Source organism: Electrophorus electricus, chromosome 4 (genome assembly GCF_041902795.1).
Source record: "Electrophorus electricus isolate QZ-2024a chromosome 4, ASM4190279v1, whole genome shotgun sequence".
Classification (NCBI taxonomy): Eukaryota; Metazoa; Chordata; class Actinopteri; order Gymnotiformes; family Gymnotidae; genus Electrophorus; species Electrophorus electricus.
The window spans coordinates 24,747,884-24,760,475 of record NC_137500.1 but is presented as its reverse complement, the minus strand read 5'-3'; the positions used below and the strand labels follow the sequence as shown (position 1 = coordinate 24,760,475).

The following is a 12,592-nucleotide window of genomic DNA, read 5'->3' as shown; positions in this document are numbered from 1 at the left end:
TGGAACAAAAAGGCGACTCTCTTTACATGCATAGCCAGACAGAGAGGACTGTTCTAGCTTCCAGTAAATCCAAATAGAAAAAAAACACCCATAAAGAGAAAGCTAGAGAAAAACAAACCATCTTCACATCTGCCCACTGCAGCATTTCAGAGTGTTTCCCTCCACTGCTTTTAGTATGAAATATTTATTTGATTGCATGCATGGCAGTACATTAAAGAGCACAAACTGGTTGGATTTGATCGTTCTTACGTTCAGTATTGTTCATGAGGTTGTGGGCAAATGGAAGCCGTCCCTCTGCAAACAGTGAGTAAATAGGGGAGAATTTGTGCACAGGAGTATAAGAGGGACAGGTGCAGAGAGAGAGAGAGAGAGAGAGAGAGAGAGAGAGAGAGAGAGAGAGAGAGAGAGCAGTCAGAGTAAAACTAGAGAGATTCTCCAGGTGAGGTGGCTTTAGTCCAGGATGGGCTGGTTTGCTTTTTCTTTTTTTTTTTAACCCAACTGAATTGAATGGCAACACCTTTTGTGGTCAAAACTGATAGCCTACAGCACGGAACAAACTTGGGCTTTACTGGTCCTCTTTTTATAGCATCTGTTTTGTAGGAATCAAACAACACCAAAACTAAAAGTGATTTTAGAACGAAAGGACAACTCATGAACTAAGTGTCGTTACTCTAACGGGGATGGGAGCTTTTAAGCAAATTGTTCGTGTTATTTCATTTGCATTAGCATTCATGGCATTTAGCTGACGCTTTTGTCCAAAGCGACTTATGGCTTATTATTGAATCATCGCTTACAGAATGTGTAAGGCAGAGGTAGGAAGGTTGTTCACAGCTTTTCTTTACATCTGAAAGAAACAGAAAGAAACGTTGATGGTAATGGTGAAATAAATAATTTGAAGAATCAAAAATAATTGCGTTTTCTCTTTTCTGTGTGAGGCTACTATATTCTCCAGTCAAAACCTCTGAAACTACTCCAACGTGTCTCTGTCACAGAAAGGGTAAGCGTCTTTATATCTTTTGGCATCAGCAGCAAAAAGACAGAATTCACACAACAAAAGGGTGAAATGTTTCTTTGCAAGGTCTTATATTTCTCGAGGTGCTACCACCTTCTTCCTTTCTTTAAAATATCCATGGAAAGTACCGTTGTGGTTTCTTTCTTTTTATTTTCTTTCTTTTTTAAGCTCCTTTCTTCAAGTGGCTCCTGTCAGGCCTTATTGTGAACAATAACATGTTCTTGATCACTTGGCTGGTTAAATTAAAGGTAAAATAAAAATAAATAAAGCTATAATAAAATACACCACTCGATCACTGTGAACTAAGAGGACATTCAATCAAAAAATCTGAAGTAATTTCTCCTCATTCCAGCAAAATGCCACACTGCCTTCCAGGCTGCTCGGGGTGAGAAAGCACGGCTCTCTTCCCTCCCTCTCCCGCACTCTTCCCGTCCTTTCTTTTATTCCCCCTCTCCTTTCGCCCGGTGAGTATTGTGTGTGTCTCTGGGCAGTGTGACACTCAACATCATTAAATGCAGGCCTCAGCCTTTGGCCAGATCAAGATAATTAACTGGAGAGGTCACAAGCTAATGAAATGAAAAGGGTCCCTCTAAAACTGCGCCGACTAATCCGCCCTGTAGCAGCACCTTTTGAGACGGGCAACTACGGTGGAGAGGAGACCCAGAAAAGAGCAACGCGGGGCATTATCAATAACTGTGGATGAAGGGAAAGCGGAGCCAGCCGTAGTCTGGAGCGTAGACATTTGGGTGTAATCTCATATCTCATCTAACTAATCTGTCTAACAAAACCACGTGTTTAAGGTTTGTATAATACTCGTGTTGAACTGTAGTGATGTGGGCTGTTGATCTCCACAACTGACAGGGAGTAAACTGGGGGAAGCTATTGCGATTATTCTGAAGCAGATGGGGTTGTTTCAGGGTGAAATGTAACAGATCATGTCCCGACATGTTAGATTTAGTGGCAGAAGAGAAGTTCTCAAATTATTGGGGTTTAGCAAGTGAGTTGTTTTATGTATACTGCACAAAAGTGTTAAAGTTAAATGTGTTTGTAATCTAAACATTTGGCGTATTTCAAGAAGTGTGTAATAAACTGGAAATGAAGCTGGGATAGGAAGCCAGACCAATAGAACGGTATTCATAAGTAAATTAAGATGGGTTTTTGAGCTCGTCCATACATGTTCTTTACAAAAACATTTGGATTTATTAAGACATTTATTATGAAGCACTGCAGGGGAAACCCAATTTCAATTTGCAAAACATCTAAGTCTTTCTTAGAAAAAGGCTTGAAGGAGGATTCGATATTTTTAAGCAAGGGAAGGCCATCCGAACCTTTCTTAAAAGACTATAAAAGAAGAAACCCCCTAGCCTGCTGCAAAGCTCTCTATGTGAGCATATGTGAGGTAAAGGGTTGGTCATTTGTTATAATATTCTCAGGTTCTATATAAAGACTCAAATTACTACATTTCAGCCAGACATTGCAATATTCATTCTAAAATAGTGGGACTGCATGGTGAATGCTCTTATCAGTAGCTGGAATAAAAGTGGCATGATATAATGATGAACATCCATCTAATTAAATCACTTAAATATAATTATTAAAAATGGAAAGGATGTGAATTGAAAATATTCAGTTTACATATTTATTAAACACAATAGACAGTATAAAGAATTGTATAATATGCTGTTCAATGTCTTTTCAAAACTAAGAATGACAGTACTACATGGAAATCATGCTGGTCTAACTCAATAACATACATCCACAACACAACAACCATTTGTAACCTTTCAAACAAACCCCTGTGTTTTTTGCAGTTGTGAGTTCCTATTGCCACAGCAGCAGTTTTGCTGACTCCTAGGTGTCACATGCCATCTAAAAAAGAGGCATACTAACATCAAACAATGTGTGTTTCTAACTGGCAGATATTCATTATCATTTGCTGGTGGTAATACCTTCAAAAAGTAAGCCAAAGTATCAATCCAAAATACTAAATTGATCACATATGACGGCCCACAAATAAACACCTTACATGTTAATGCACTGTGTGAAAAATCTGCAGCACACTACAATCTGAATTCCATACCAGTTCTGTCCGATTTAAAAATATGCTCCACCTGGGTGAGCATATTAGGGTGACTATATGCTTTTTTGGCCACATAATAGTCCTTGCAGTAGCACACTATATGAGCACTCCTCTCACAGAGGATGACGAAGGCCTGGACAGAGACTTCACACTGCCGCAGCAGCGGTGAGTAGTGTGATATAAGCTCACTATCAGAAGAGCTTACCATCGTCCAAATTAATGAAACTCAATTAGCAGTTCTGTTGGTGTAGAATTACCCTGCAAATAAAGAATGCTTCTGACAAAAGGAACTGCAGATAGAGTGCTGAAAAAGAGCGGGTGTGACAGAACAGCGAGAGGAGGAGAGGAGAGGAGAGAGGAGGGGAGGAGAGGAGAGATTAAAATTGTTTGAATTGAGTCCACACTCAGCCCATTCATTTGGTATTCTGCTCAAATCAGAGCTTTTGTTCGGGCCAAAGTAAAGTGACGTCAATCATCTCGACCTGGTTTTGTTATGACTGAACAATTTATTATGAATTTGAAACCACACATAAAGAGCTAGGCAAGACAAGGGGAAGGGTGGAGAGAAAGACAGACAGATTGAAAAGGAGAGAGGCAAACAGCAAGACAGAGAGAAAGACAGAGCTAGAAACAAGCAGCTAGACAGAAAGAGGGAGACGAGAGTGAAGTTTGCCACCACCAGGCTACTTGCTCTCTGGAACCACATCAAAGTGACAGTAACGTCCAATCAGATTTGTCTTACAGGCATTACATGATGAATATGGCGCAGCCGCGGCACAAAAGCGCCTTTGTGGGGGCCTGGAGCGGAGGCCATTCATGGCCCCAAACAGCCAGCCAGAGTGGAAGTAAATGGTCAAAAGGCCCTCACCAAAAAAAAAAAAAAAAAGCAGCCAAACTTGTGCAGCACAATGGCCCATGCAAATGACAGCAACCCTCACACCCCTATGGTCCAGAACAAGAGTGAGAGAGAGAGAGAGAGAGAGAGAGAGAGAGAGAGAGAGAGAGAGAGAGAGAGAGAGAGAGAGAGAGAGAGAAGAGAGAGAGAGAGAGAGAGAAGAGAGAGAGAGAGAGAGAGAGAGAGAGATTCCCCTCCCCTGTTAGGTCGTCTGAAGTTTAGAGCTCCTTTCAGTTTTTGCTGAGAGGTGTCAGTTGAAAGTATTAGATTGTGCACATTCAAACCCCCTTTTCTTATGGCAACCTAAAAAAGATTTTTTTTCTTCTTTTTTAAGGTAGAAGTCCACTGACTTTTTTTGTCTGAGTGCACAGGCAAAATAATGCTTTACAGAAGGAAGAATGGCGCTCCCTTTCAGGACAGCGTTAGAATGCAGTAGCGAGGCCTCTTGACAGCCGCCTGCATGAAGAGGCAGTATAAAACTTTTGGGAGAGAAAACCAATGTACCATTTCCACTTGCAGTGGAAGGAAGCTAAAAATATGGAAATGGTTGTTGAAAAATTTCACTCTGTCAGTCTGTAGCAGGCTTCACTAGGTGTGTTCAGCCACACAATGAGGAAGCAAGAATTTACTTCTACACTGAGCCATTTCCTAGACGATCCAGTTTAATGTTTGAGGAAGTACTCTCTTGTGGTTCAAAAATATTAAAGAACAACTTTAGGGCATGTAGGGTCCCATCCAATAAAGTGACAGAATAGCTTTTTTTATGCCAAATAAACTTTGCCTTGTACATGTTTACACGGATTAGAATATGGACAAGTCGAGTACATTGTTCATGTATTATAAATGGCTGCATTGTGAAAAAAGACCCCTTCTGTCTTTTTTTGTTGTGCTGACTATAAATTAAAAATTATTCATTGAAAACAGTGTCATGGCTGCATACACACACACACACACACACACACACACACACACCGACACCTGCACGTACACAAAACGCATGCACAAGAATACACAAAATCACACACACAAGCACAGGCCCAAAAACACACACAAGTGCATGCAACAGAACATAAGTGTGCACTTTCAAATTGTATATGAATTAATATCTCCGATGACACTAACAAAAAGCCCAAAGACTTCACGAGCACTATCTCTGGAAATAGATTGTCTGAGAAAGCCCAGCACACACACCACACCAATGTCCACATCCATCACATATGTGTGGTGTTAATTAGTTACCTGGGTTGGTGTGCACAAACAACATGGAACTGGTTCCTATACTTTACCTTTTCTAGTTTTAGATTGACTGATCTGTGACTGCCAAAACATGACAGCAACATCACCAAGATTGAATGAACTCTTACATTGTTTATATCTATTTGGACTTATGTAAGCACTGTTACCACAGGAATGTTTGGAGTTATTGAGAGTCTGGCTCAGCTGTGATGCAGAGAAATAAAGACTGGGGTAAATACAGAAATAATAAAATGTTATGTTACAGATCTTTACATGATTTACACATGGCTATAATTTCACTATGGTGAGACCAGGTGTTCACTCAACACATTGGAACATTGGAATGATCTAAAAATGAGATGAACAAAGGCCCAGACGTTCAGATCACAGCAGCAGCAGTGATTAAACACAAGGTCTGATGAAGTTATCTGCTTGGACAAAATATAGTGGCAATGTTTTGGGTTGGGGAAAGGGTTGGGTATTGTCAACGCATTAGGCAATAAATATCAGCATTTCTGGAGAAAGCATCATATGTATATGCATACAAATATGCAAATGGACATGATTACATCAATTTGTGAAATAATTCATTGCATAAAAGTAACTTTTGCTTATATTATTTGTATATGTTACCAGTGAAGTTACTTTTGTTGTCAGATGTTTACATATAAAAAGAAGTCAGGGGAAAAAAAACAACAACATTTCTATAAATAAATAAATAAATAAAAAACTTTTTAAAAAACTTCTTTAAATGGATGAAGAATGGGAATGGTGAAAATTTTAGCATATCATGAACATAAATAGATTCCATTTACTACACTGGTTTCTCGCATTCATTAATAAACCACCGCTGGCTGATACTCAAACAAAACGTAACTATTGTTTTGAATACGGGGAATGTTAACTAAAGGGATGAATTATTGCTAATATAAATCATTTTCTCTTTTATTCATGTCCAGAGTTCATCGGACAGGCGCGAGTCACTGGCCAATGGAAGCCTCTAACAGATATGGGTTACTAAGTGCAGGCACGTGGCTTGCACCTGCTTAAAGACTGATCAGTGTGGTGGGTGCGAGCGCGGGTGGCTCAGTAAGCTAATGCTTGTCCATGAAAGAAAAAAGTGTGTGGTTTCCAACGGAGAAACCTAACACCTTGCCTTGTTATGCCTACCGGACATAAATATAGCTAGAACTAGAGCCATTTTCCCTTTACTTCTCCTACTGGTCCTCGTCATTGCTGTTTTTTACGGACGCAGACTATTGTACAACTATTTTAGAGTTGTAGGTCCTGATGGCAGTAACCGAGACGATAAATGGGCCCAACCCTATAACGGTTTATTATGAGGTCCCTGCGCTTTTATTACGCTCGTTTCGAATGCGAACCCCTGCAGGTGAAACTGAAGTCATTATATCGTTTCTGCTCGGCTGGAGTTGCTACCAGTGTTTGTTTACAATGGGAAGTCCTATATTACGTATAATGATCCATAAACGCCTGTACAATGGACGATACAATGAAGTGGTGTGAAAGGAAATTTGACTGGTTTATGAATAGGCTGAATGACGCGTCTGGTGTGCAAGAGGCTACAGCCACGACTTTATCTGAATTAATCTCTGCTGAGCAATAAGAATTTTTGACCCACTTTTCCTTCTTGACTTAACTGAGCCCTCAAAGTAAAGGATATACCAATACATTTTCTTTAAAAAAAAAAAAACAACACTGTTAGACATATCTTAATGGAAAAAGTTGACGTAACTGAAATTAACATGCAAAGTTGCAGAAAAAGACGGAATGTATATATAAATAGAGTGAATTTATTTATTTAAAAACTTTTTACACAAAATATATATGTTAAAAATCGCGTATATGTACATTTTTGCAGTCTACAGAAAACTGAGAACAAGTGCATACATTGAAAAAATATTTTCTTACATGCGCCTTCAACAAGGAGCAAAATATATCTAATCATCATACTGTATGTTCTACCGAACACATCCTATTCAGTGTTAAGAGCAACATGTCTTCTGACTAATTAGGCTACCACGGGGTCATTGTCACAAATAAGCAGTTTACATGGTTTTTTGCTCGGCATACAAAAATAAATCTTCATTTTTTAACAATACAGCTTATAGTACAACTTTCCACTCAAGAAATATTGGCGTCGAGAATTTCAGCAGACCCGGCGACACGCTTTGGGATAAAACTACCCCACTGACTATTCGACTTAACTGGTTGCTGTTCATTAAAAATGGATTTAAAGAGGTGGCATTTTATCAACATAAAGTCTATAATTGCACTTATCAACTCAAATCTTTGCGTTGAGTCTACGCGACAGTCCTTTATCCTTAAATCTTTAGAGCGAATGGTTCCAGACGGAGTCGCAAGGCGAACTTCAGCACCGTTTAAATCCACGTTTCTCTCACAGAAAAAAGGGGGACTCAGCATGTTGCCTAAAGCTGCAAACTGTTGGCATCTGCAACGTTTGGACGAATCGATGCCAATGCTGGAAGAGCAAAAAGCGTAGCCTAATTCGACGATCGGGCAACTGGAGATGGTGTCCCCTAGAATGAGTTTGTCATCAGTATCTATCGAACCATGTCGTGAAATCCAGAAGCTCTTGATCTTCAGAGCTCAGATGCTCGTAGCTGCCATCGTCGGAAGAATAAGACGAATGGGGCGATTCTGGGTCGCCAGAGTACGTGTTGGACAGAGTAGGAGACGGAACGCCGCACTGAAATGCTGCCGAAATGGCATCGTGTTCGTCTAAAAGTTGCTGCAGAGCGCGGATGTATTCCACCGCCGAGCGCAGAGTCTCCACTTTGCTCATCTTTTTGTTGGCTGCTCCGTTCGGCACGTGTTGGCGCAAGGTCTGAAAACCCATGTTGACTTGTTTAACCCTGTTTCTTTCCCGCTCGTTACGCCTGGCCACGGCGACCGGCTGCTGCTGCGGAATGTTGTAACCCAGTCCGTTGAAAGTGAGCCTCCTCTTACACCGCAGGAGTTCCGGCGAGCTGGAGCGCTGTCTTTTCAGCACTTTGCTTTTGCCTTCACTAGAGGCCGCGTCGGGGATAGCGCACTCTTGCGCTGATCCGTGCAAGCTGATGGCGGCGCGTCTCTCTGCGCGCCCAAAGGGGCACGGAACTTGTGGTAGCTGTGTAGTTATGACAGTACTGGTCTCCATCTCGAGGTTGGGGTACACCAAGCCGAAGGGTTGCGCCAATCCACCCTCAGACTAACAAGGCGAGGAAAACAACAAAAGTGGCCTCGTACCGCTCTCGTGTCTTTCGCGTGTGGGGCCGTTCTTAGTGTTGTGGTCCAAGTCTCGACTGCCCCCCTACCAGTGGTCGATCTGATACAAACTTTGGCAGCACTTGGCTTTTTCAACACGCGTCCGACACCCCACCCCTTAAAAGATGCACGCTTCTTTGGAAGACCCCGCCCCGCTGTGTGATTCTTCTGCTCACCGACTCAGCGAGCCAGGCGCGTGGCTCCAGGAGCTCAATAAACAATCCAACGCTTTCACTGCGCCAGCACGCGCTGTGCTCATTTACATTCCAATATCTCCAACTTGAAAGCCTATTGGTGGATTCAAACGACTTGCAAACTTGCAAAAAGAAAAAGAAAGAAGAAATGGGCAGAAATGAAAGTGAATAGTTTAGTGCTTTGAAATCCTTTTGAATTTAACAATGTACCGTTGGCAAGAATACAATTTATCAGTCTTTCCGTGTTTCTCAGGAGGGCGTTTAAATTCGTAATTCCGAGCAGACTCCGTGGTATCCAAGGTGATTGTAGAAAATTAATGTCAAGCGTATGGCCCAACGAGTGTCCATTGCATATTTGCATGGTGCAGAAACTTCACCGAAAACTGAGGATTGTAACATGTTTTTTTTTTTTTTTTCAGCAGACAGTACAAGTGCAAAAATAACCAAATTTCCCCTTCAGAATGAAGTTTGCAATCGTCAGCGACTTTTGGAATAGCCGGACCGGTTTGGCAATTCCGCGTCATGCACTTTGAGTGTTACTAAAGGCTATTGTTTAGGATGCCATTCGAAATATGTCGTGCACATTTCAAGCAAATATATAAACAAAATACTTTAAACTATGTTAGCTACGCCCCAAAATTGCCAAGGCAAGTTTTTACAGAAGACTGCCAATGAATGAAATCCAGTGACGCTCAAAATGTGCAGTGACAGTGTGATATTATTCTTTGACGTTGGCAAGAATAATGCTGTGTTCGATCTACAGCGCAGTTTGTGCCAGATGAACTATAACCTAACCGTATCTTCACCCTTCGCTAACCTACTGCTGAACTTTACTGGTGGTAGCCTAAACGACGAATAATTGAGTGTGAATTCTTCATTAATGTTTGTTTTACAAACTGTACGTATTGTGGAGACTAACTTCGAAAGAAAATAACAACAGTCTTAACCTGTATTACCATAGTGGTGGTTCTCGTTCACTTTTCGGCGACGCTGTATTCATCAACATCCTCCTCTTAAGACTGAAATGGTAATAAAATGGATATATTAGGACATCTTGTGGTGATTATTTGTAGTGCAGTTTACGTTTAGGAAACGGAGAGCCCGATCTTCTCCGGAGTTAACAGACGCGTGGACTTAACGTGCGTGTTCCCAAGAAACTCTACAGGGTGGGAGGGCTGCGTTCACATAGGCCGTAAGCCAAACAAATCAATAAGAAATACGGCAATGTAGCGATAAACAATCAAGTGAAAACCAAATATTTATAATTAAATGTAATATTATTTAATAATTAATGTATTTATTTAATTATGCACGTATGCATATCTGTCATTTTCAGCCTTCAGTTTTAGGGGGACAAAGTTTAGCTAATATTATCTTATGATCTACTATTGTCTTATGATCTAATACTGTCTTATGATTTAATACTGTCTTATGACAGGCAGGTCATTTTCAGACATAATTTGTGGTAATAAGGCTGCGCCAGAGATTTTGCAAGATTTGATGAGAAAAAAAGGTTTACTAGCAAGGAATTCTTTGAAAAATGCACTTGGTATTTTAGGAGTCTTGTGGTCACTGAGATAACAGAAAAGTGTGCATGGTGCGATGTGCCAAAGGAGAACATGGATGTCTGTGTAAATGGCCTCCGTATATCACTGGAGCCCCAGTGTGGTCTAAATAATCAAGCTATTTCTGCAATGAACAGGGAAAACAGGGATAAGGTTAACTAAAAGATAAACACACCCACAATGATGGCAACTACCCCTGGAAGCAGTAATAATCCAAAAAGAAGAAAGATAAGATGCAATAACTGCAAGTAAACATTTTCAGTGATTGCCTGCACACCGGCTTAGAGGTATTTTAGGAATTATGTTTGTATTTCTATAATTTGTTTGAATATCTCTGACTCTACTGTGCCATGGTGAGACCGGTGTCAAGCTCAGGAGGTGGCCTCATCCACCTTCTCCCTGTCTATCTTCCCTCTCCATCTCCTCCTCCTGTCTCCTGTAGTACCCTCCTTTCTGGCTAAGAAAAACAGAGCCAAAGTTTCTCCACCCATGCAAATAAACATCGAGGATCAGCACAGTTTCCTGACACTTCATCTCTGAATTTCTAACACTATCTGACACCTCGTTGTTGAATAATGGTGTTATCCTGAACCAAGAGAATTGTGTGCTGGACTTACTTCCTTTTAAGAGAGATAAGGACAGTCTGGTTTTTTCCTCAGGGACTGAGAGAAATATTCTTATAACTGATTGTTTATTCTGTTTCCTCACCATGGCTGATGGGCAATCCCCAGTAAATTTTGGGAGATTCTTGGAAACGTCATAAATATCAGACCTGCACTTCAGAGAACGGAGAGACAAAGGTGCCCGAGCAGACCGAGTAGCAATTCAAAGAGGTAATAGATCACAAAATAGATCCATGAGCAGAAGAAAATTCCTTTTAACTCTTTTTTTTCCCTACTGATAGACTCTAGAAAAGTAGGAGCAGATTAATAGACTGGCTGAAGAGTGTAAACATCATAAATCTTACCTCGCCCTCCTCTGCTCAACAGGCTGAATTAGTGGCTTTAACCCAAGCATGCAAACTTGCTGAGAGCCAATGGATCACTATTTGCAAAAACGCTTAGTATGAGTTTGGGATCGCGAATGATTTTGGACACCTGTGCTGTCACAGAGGCTTCTTATATTTACATTTATGTTTCTGGCATTTAGCGGACACTCATCCAGAGCGACTTACAAAAGTGCCTGCATTTCAGTCTGCATTCGAGGTACCTGTGACTGAGTTGGCACAGGTGCTTATGGGAGCAATTTGGCTATCCATTCCATTAGCCATCGTGAAAATCAAAGCACACACTAACAGTGATTCAAGACAACAGGCTCGCTAACATGGCTAGCCACTCATAACATCTCTCACTGACACAGACTGCAGGAATCCTGATATCTCCTCTACACATGAGCTACAGTCCAATTCTCTGCACTGGGAAACTTGAACATGGGTTGACTGGTGCAAAAGTTGAACCAAAGAGTATTTGGTCAAAGGGGTGTTAGGACCCTGTCTAGGCAATAAGGCTGTAACAGGTGTATAGGGGGTAACACCTGTTACAGCCTTAACAGGTGATCCGATATGAAAAATGACGAGGCCAGAAGGGACCAATTAGTGAATAAAGCGCAGGTGTGTTTTACAAGCCTTTTGTACAAACATGCAACTGGTATGCGTGATATAACTTTAGGAGTTATACCAGGCCAACATAAGAAACAAAAACCCATGCTAAAAGAAAAAAGACACCTGACCTACCCAAAAATCGCTAAAATATACAGTTTTACAATAACTCCTTAACCAAAATTACATAAAACCCTGAAAGAAATGGCAAGCACTCCCTAAAACCAGCAAAACTAAACATAAACCATATAGAAATATACAAATATACAAAGGCAAGCAGGGTACAAGTAACAAGGCAGATAGCAGAGTAGTATTCCAGAACAAGGCCTAACACAGGAGTCTAGCCAACAGTTGAGAGCACACACACACACATACCTCAAACATACCTGAATTGAGAATGCTGGCTACACTGGATATACTAAAAAGTGTTACATTTGAATTAAATTAATACATTGGATTTTTTTAGTGTTGCTTTTAAACTCTATATTTCTTTCTCTCTCTCTCTCTCTGTGTGTGTGTGTGTGTGTGTGTGTGTGTGTGTGTGTGTGTGTGTGTGTGTGTGTGTGTGTGTGTGTGTGTGCGCGCGCGCGCGCGTTATTTTTTGGTGTCATTAAATGAGTGACTTTTTTGACTTGTCAAATTGATATCATTCTTCCAGCAGGAGGCGTTCATGCGGGCGTGTAATTAGGTCACGGTTCTTCCCGCAAAGTCTAATTATATCTCCTACT

General features: G+C 40.9%; 1 pseudogene; it reads right to left on the bottom strand.

The window, feature by feature from the left end:
• Positions 1–7,014: 7,014 nt before the first annotated feature.
• Positions 7,015–9,697, bottom strand: LOC113581333 (achaete-scute homolog 1b pseudogene; annotated as a pseudogene).
• Positions 9,698–12,592: the final 2,895 nt, after the last annotated feature.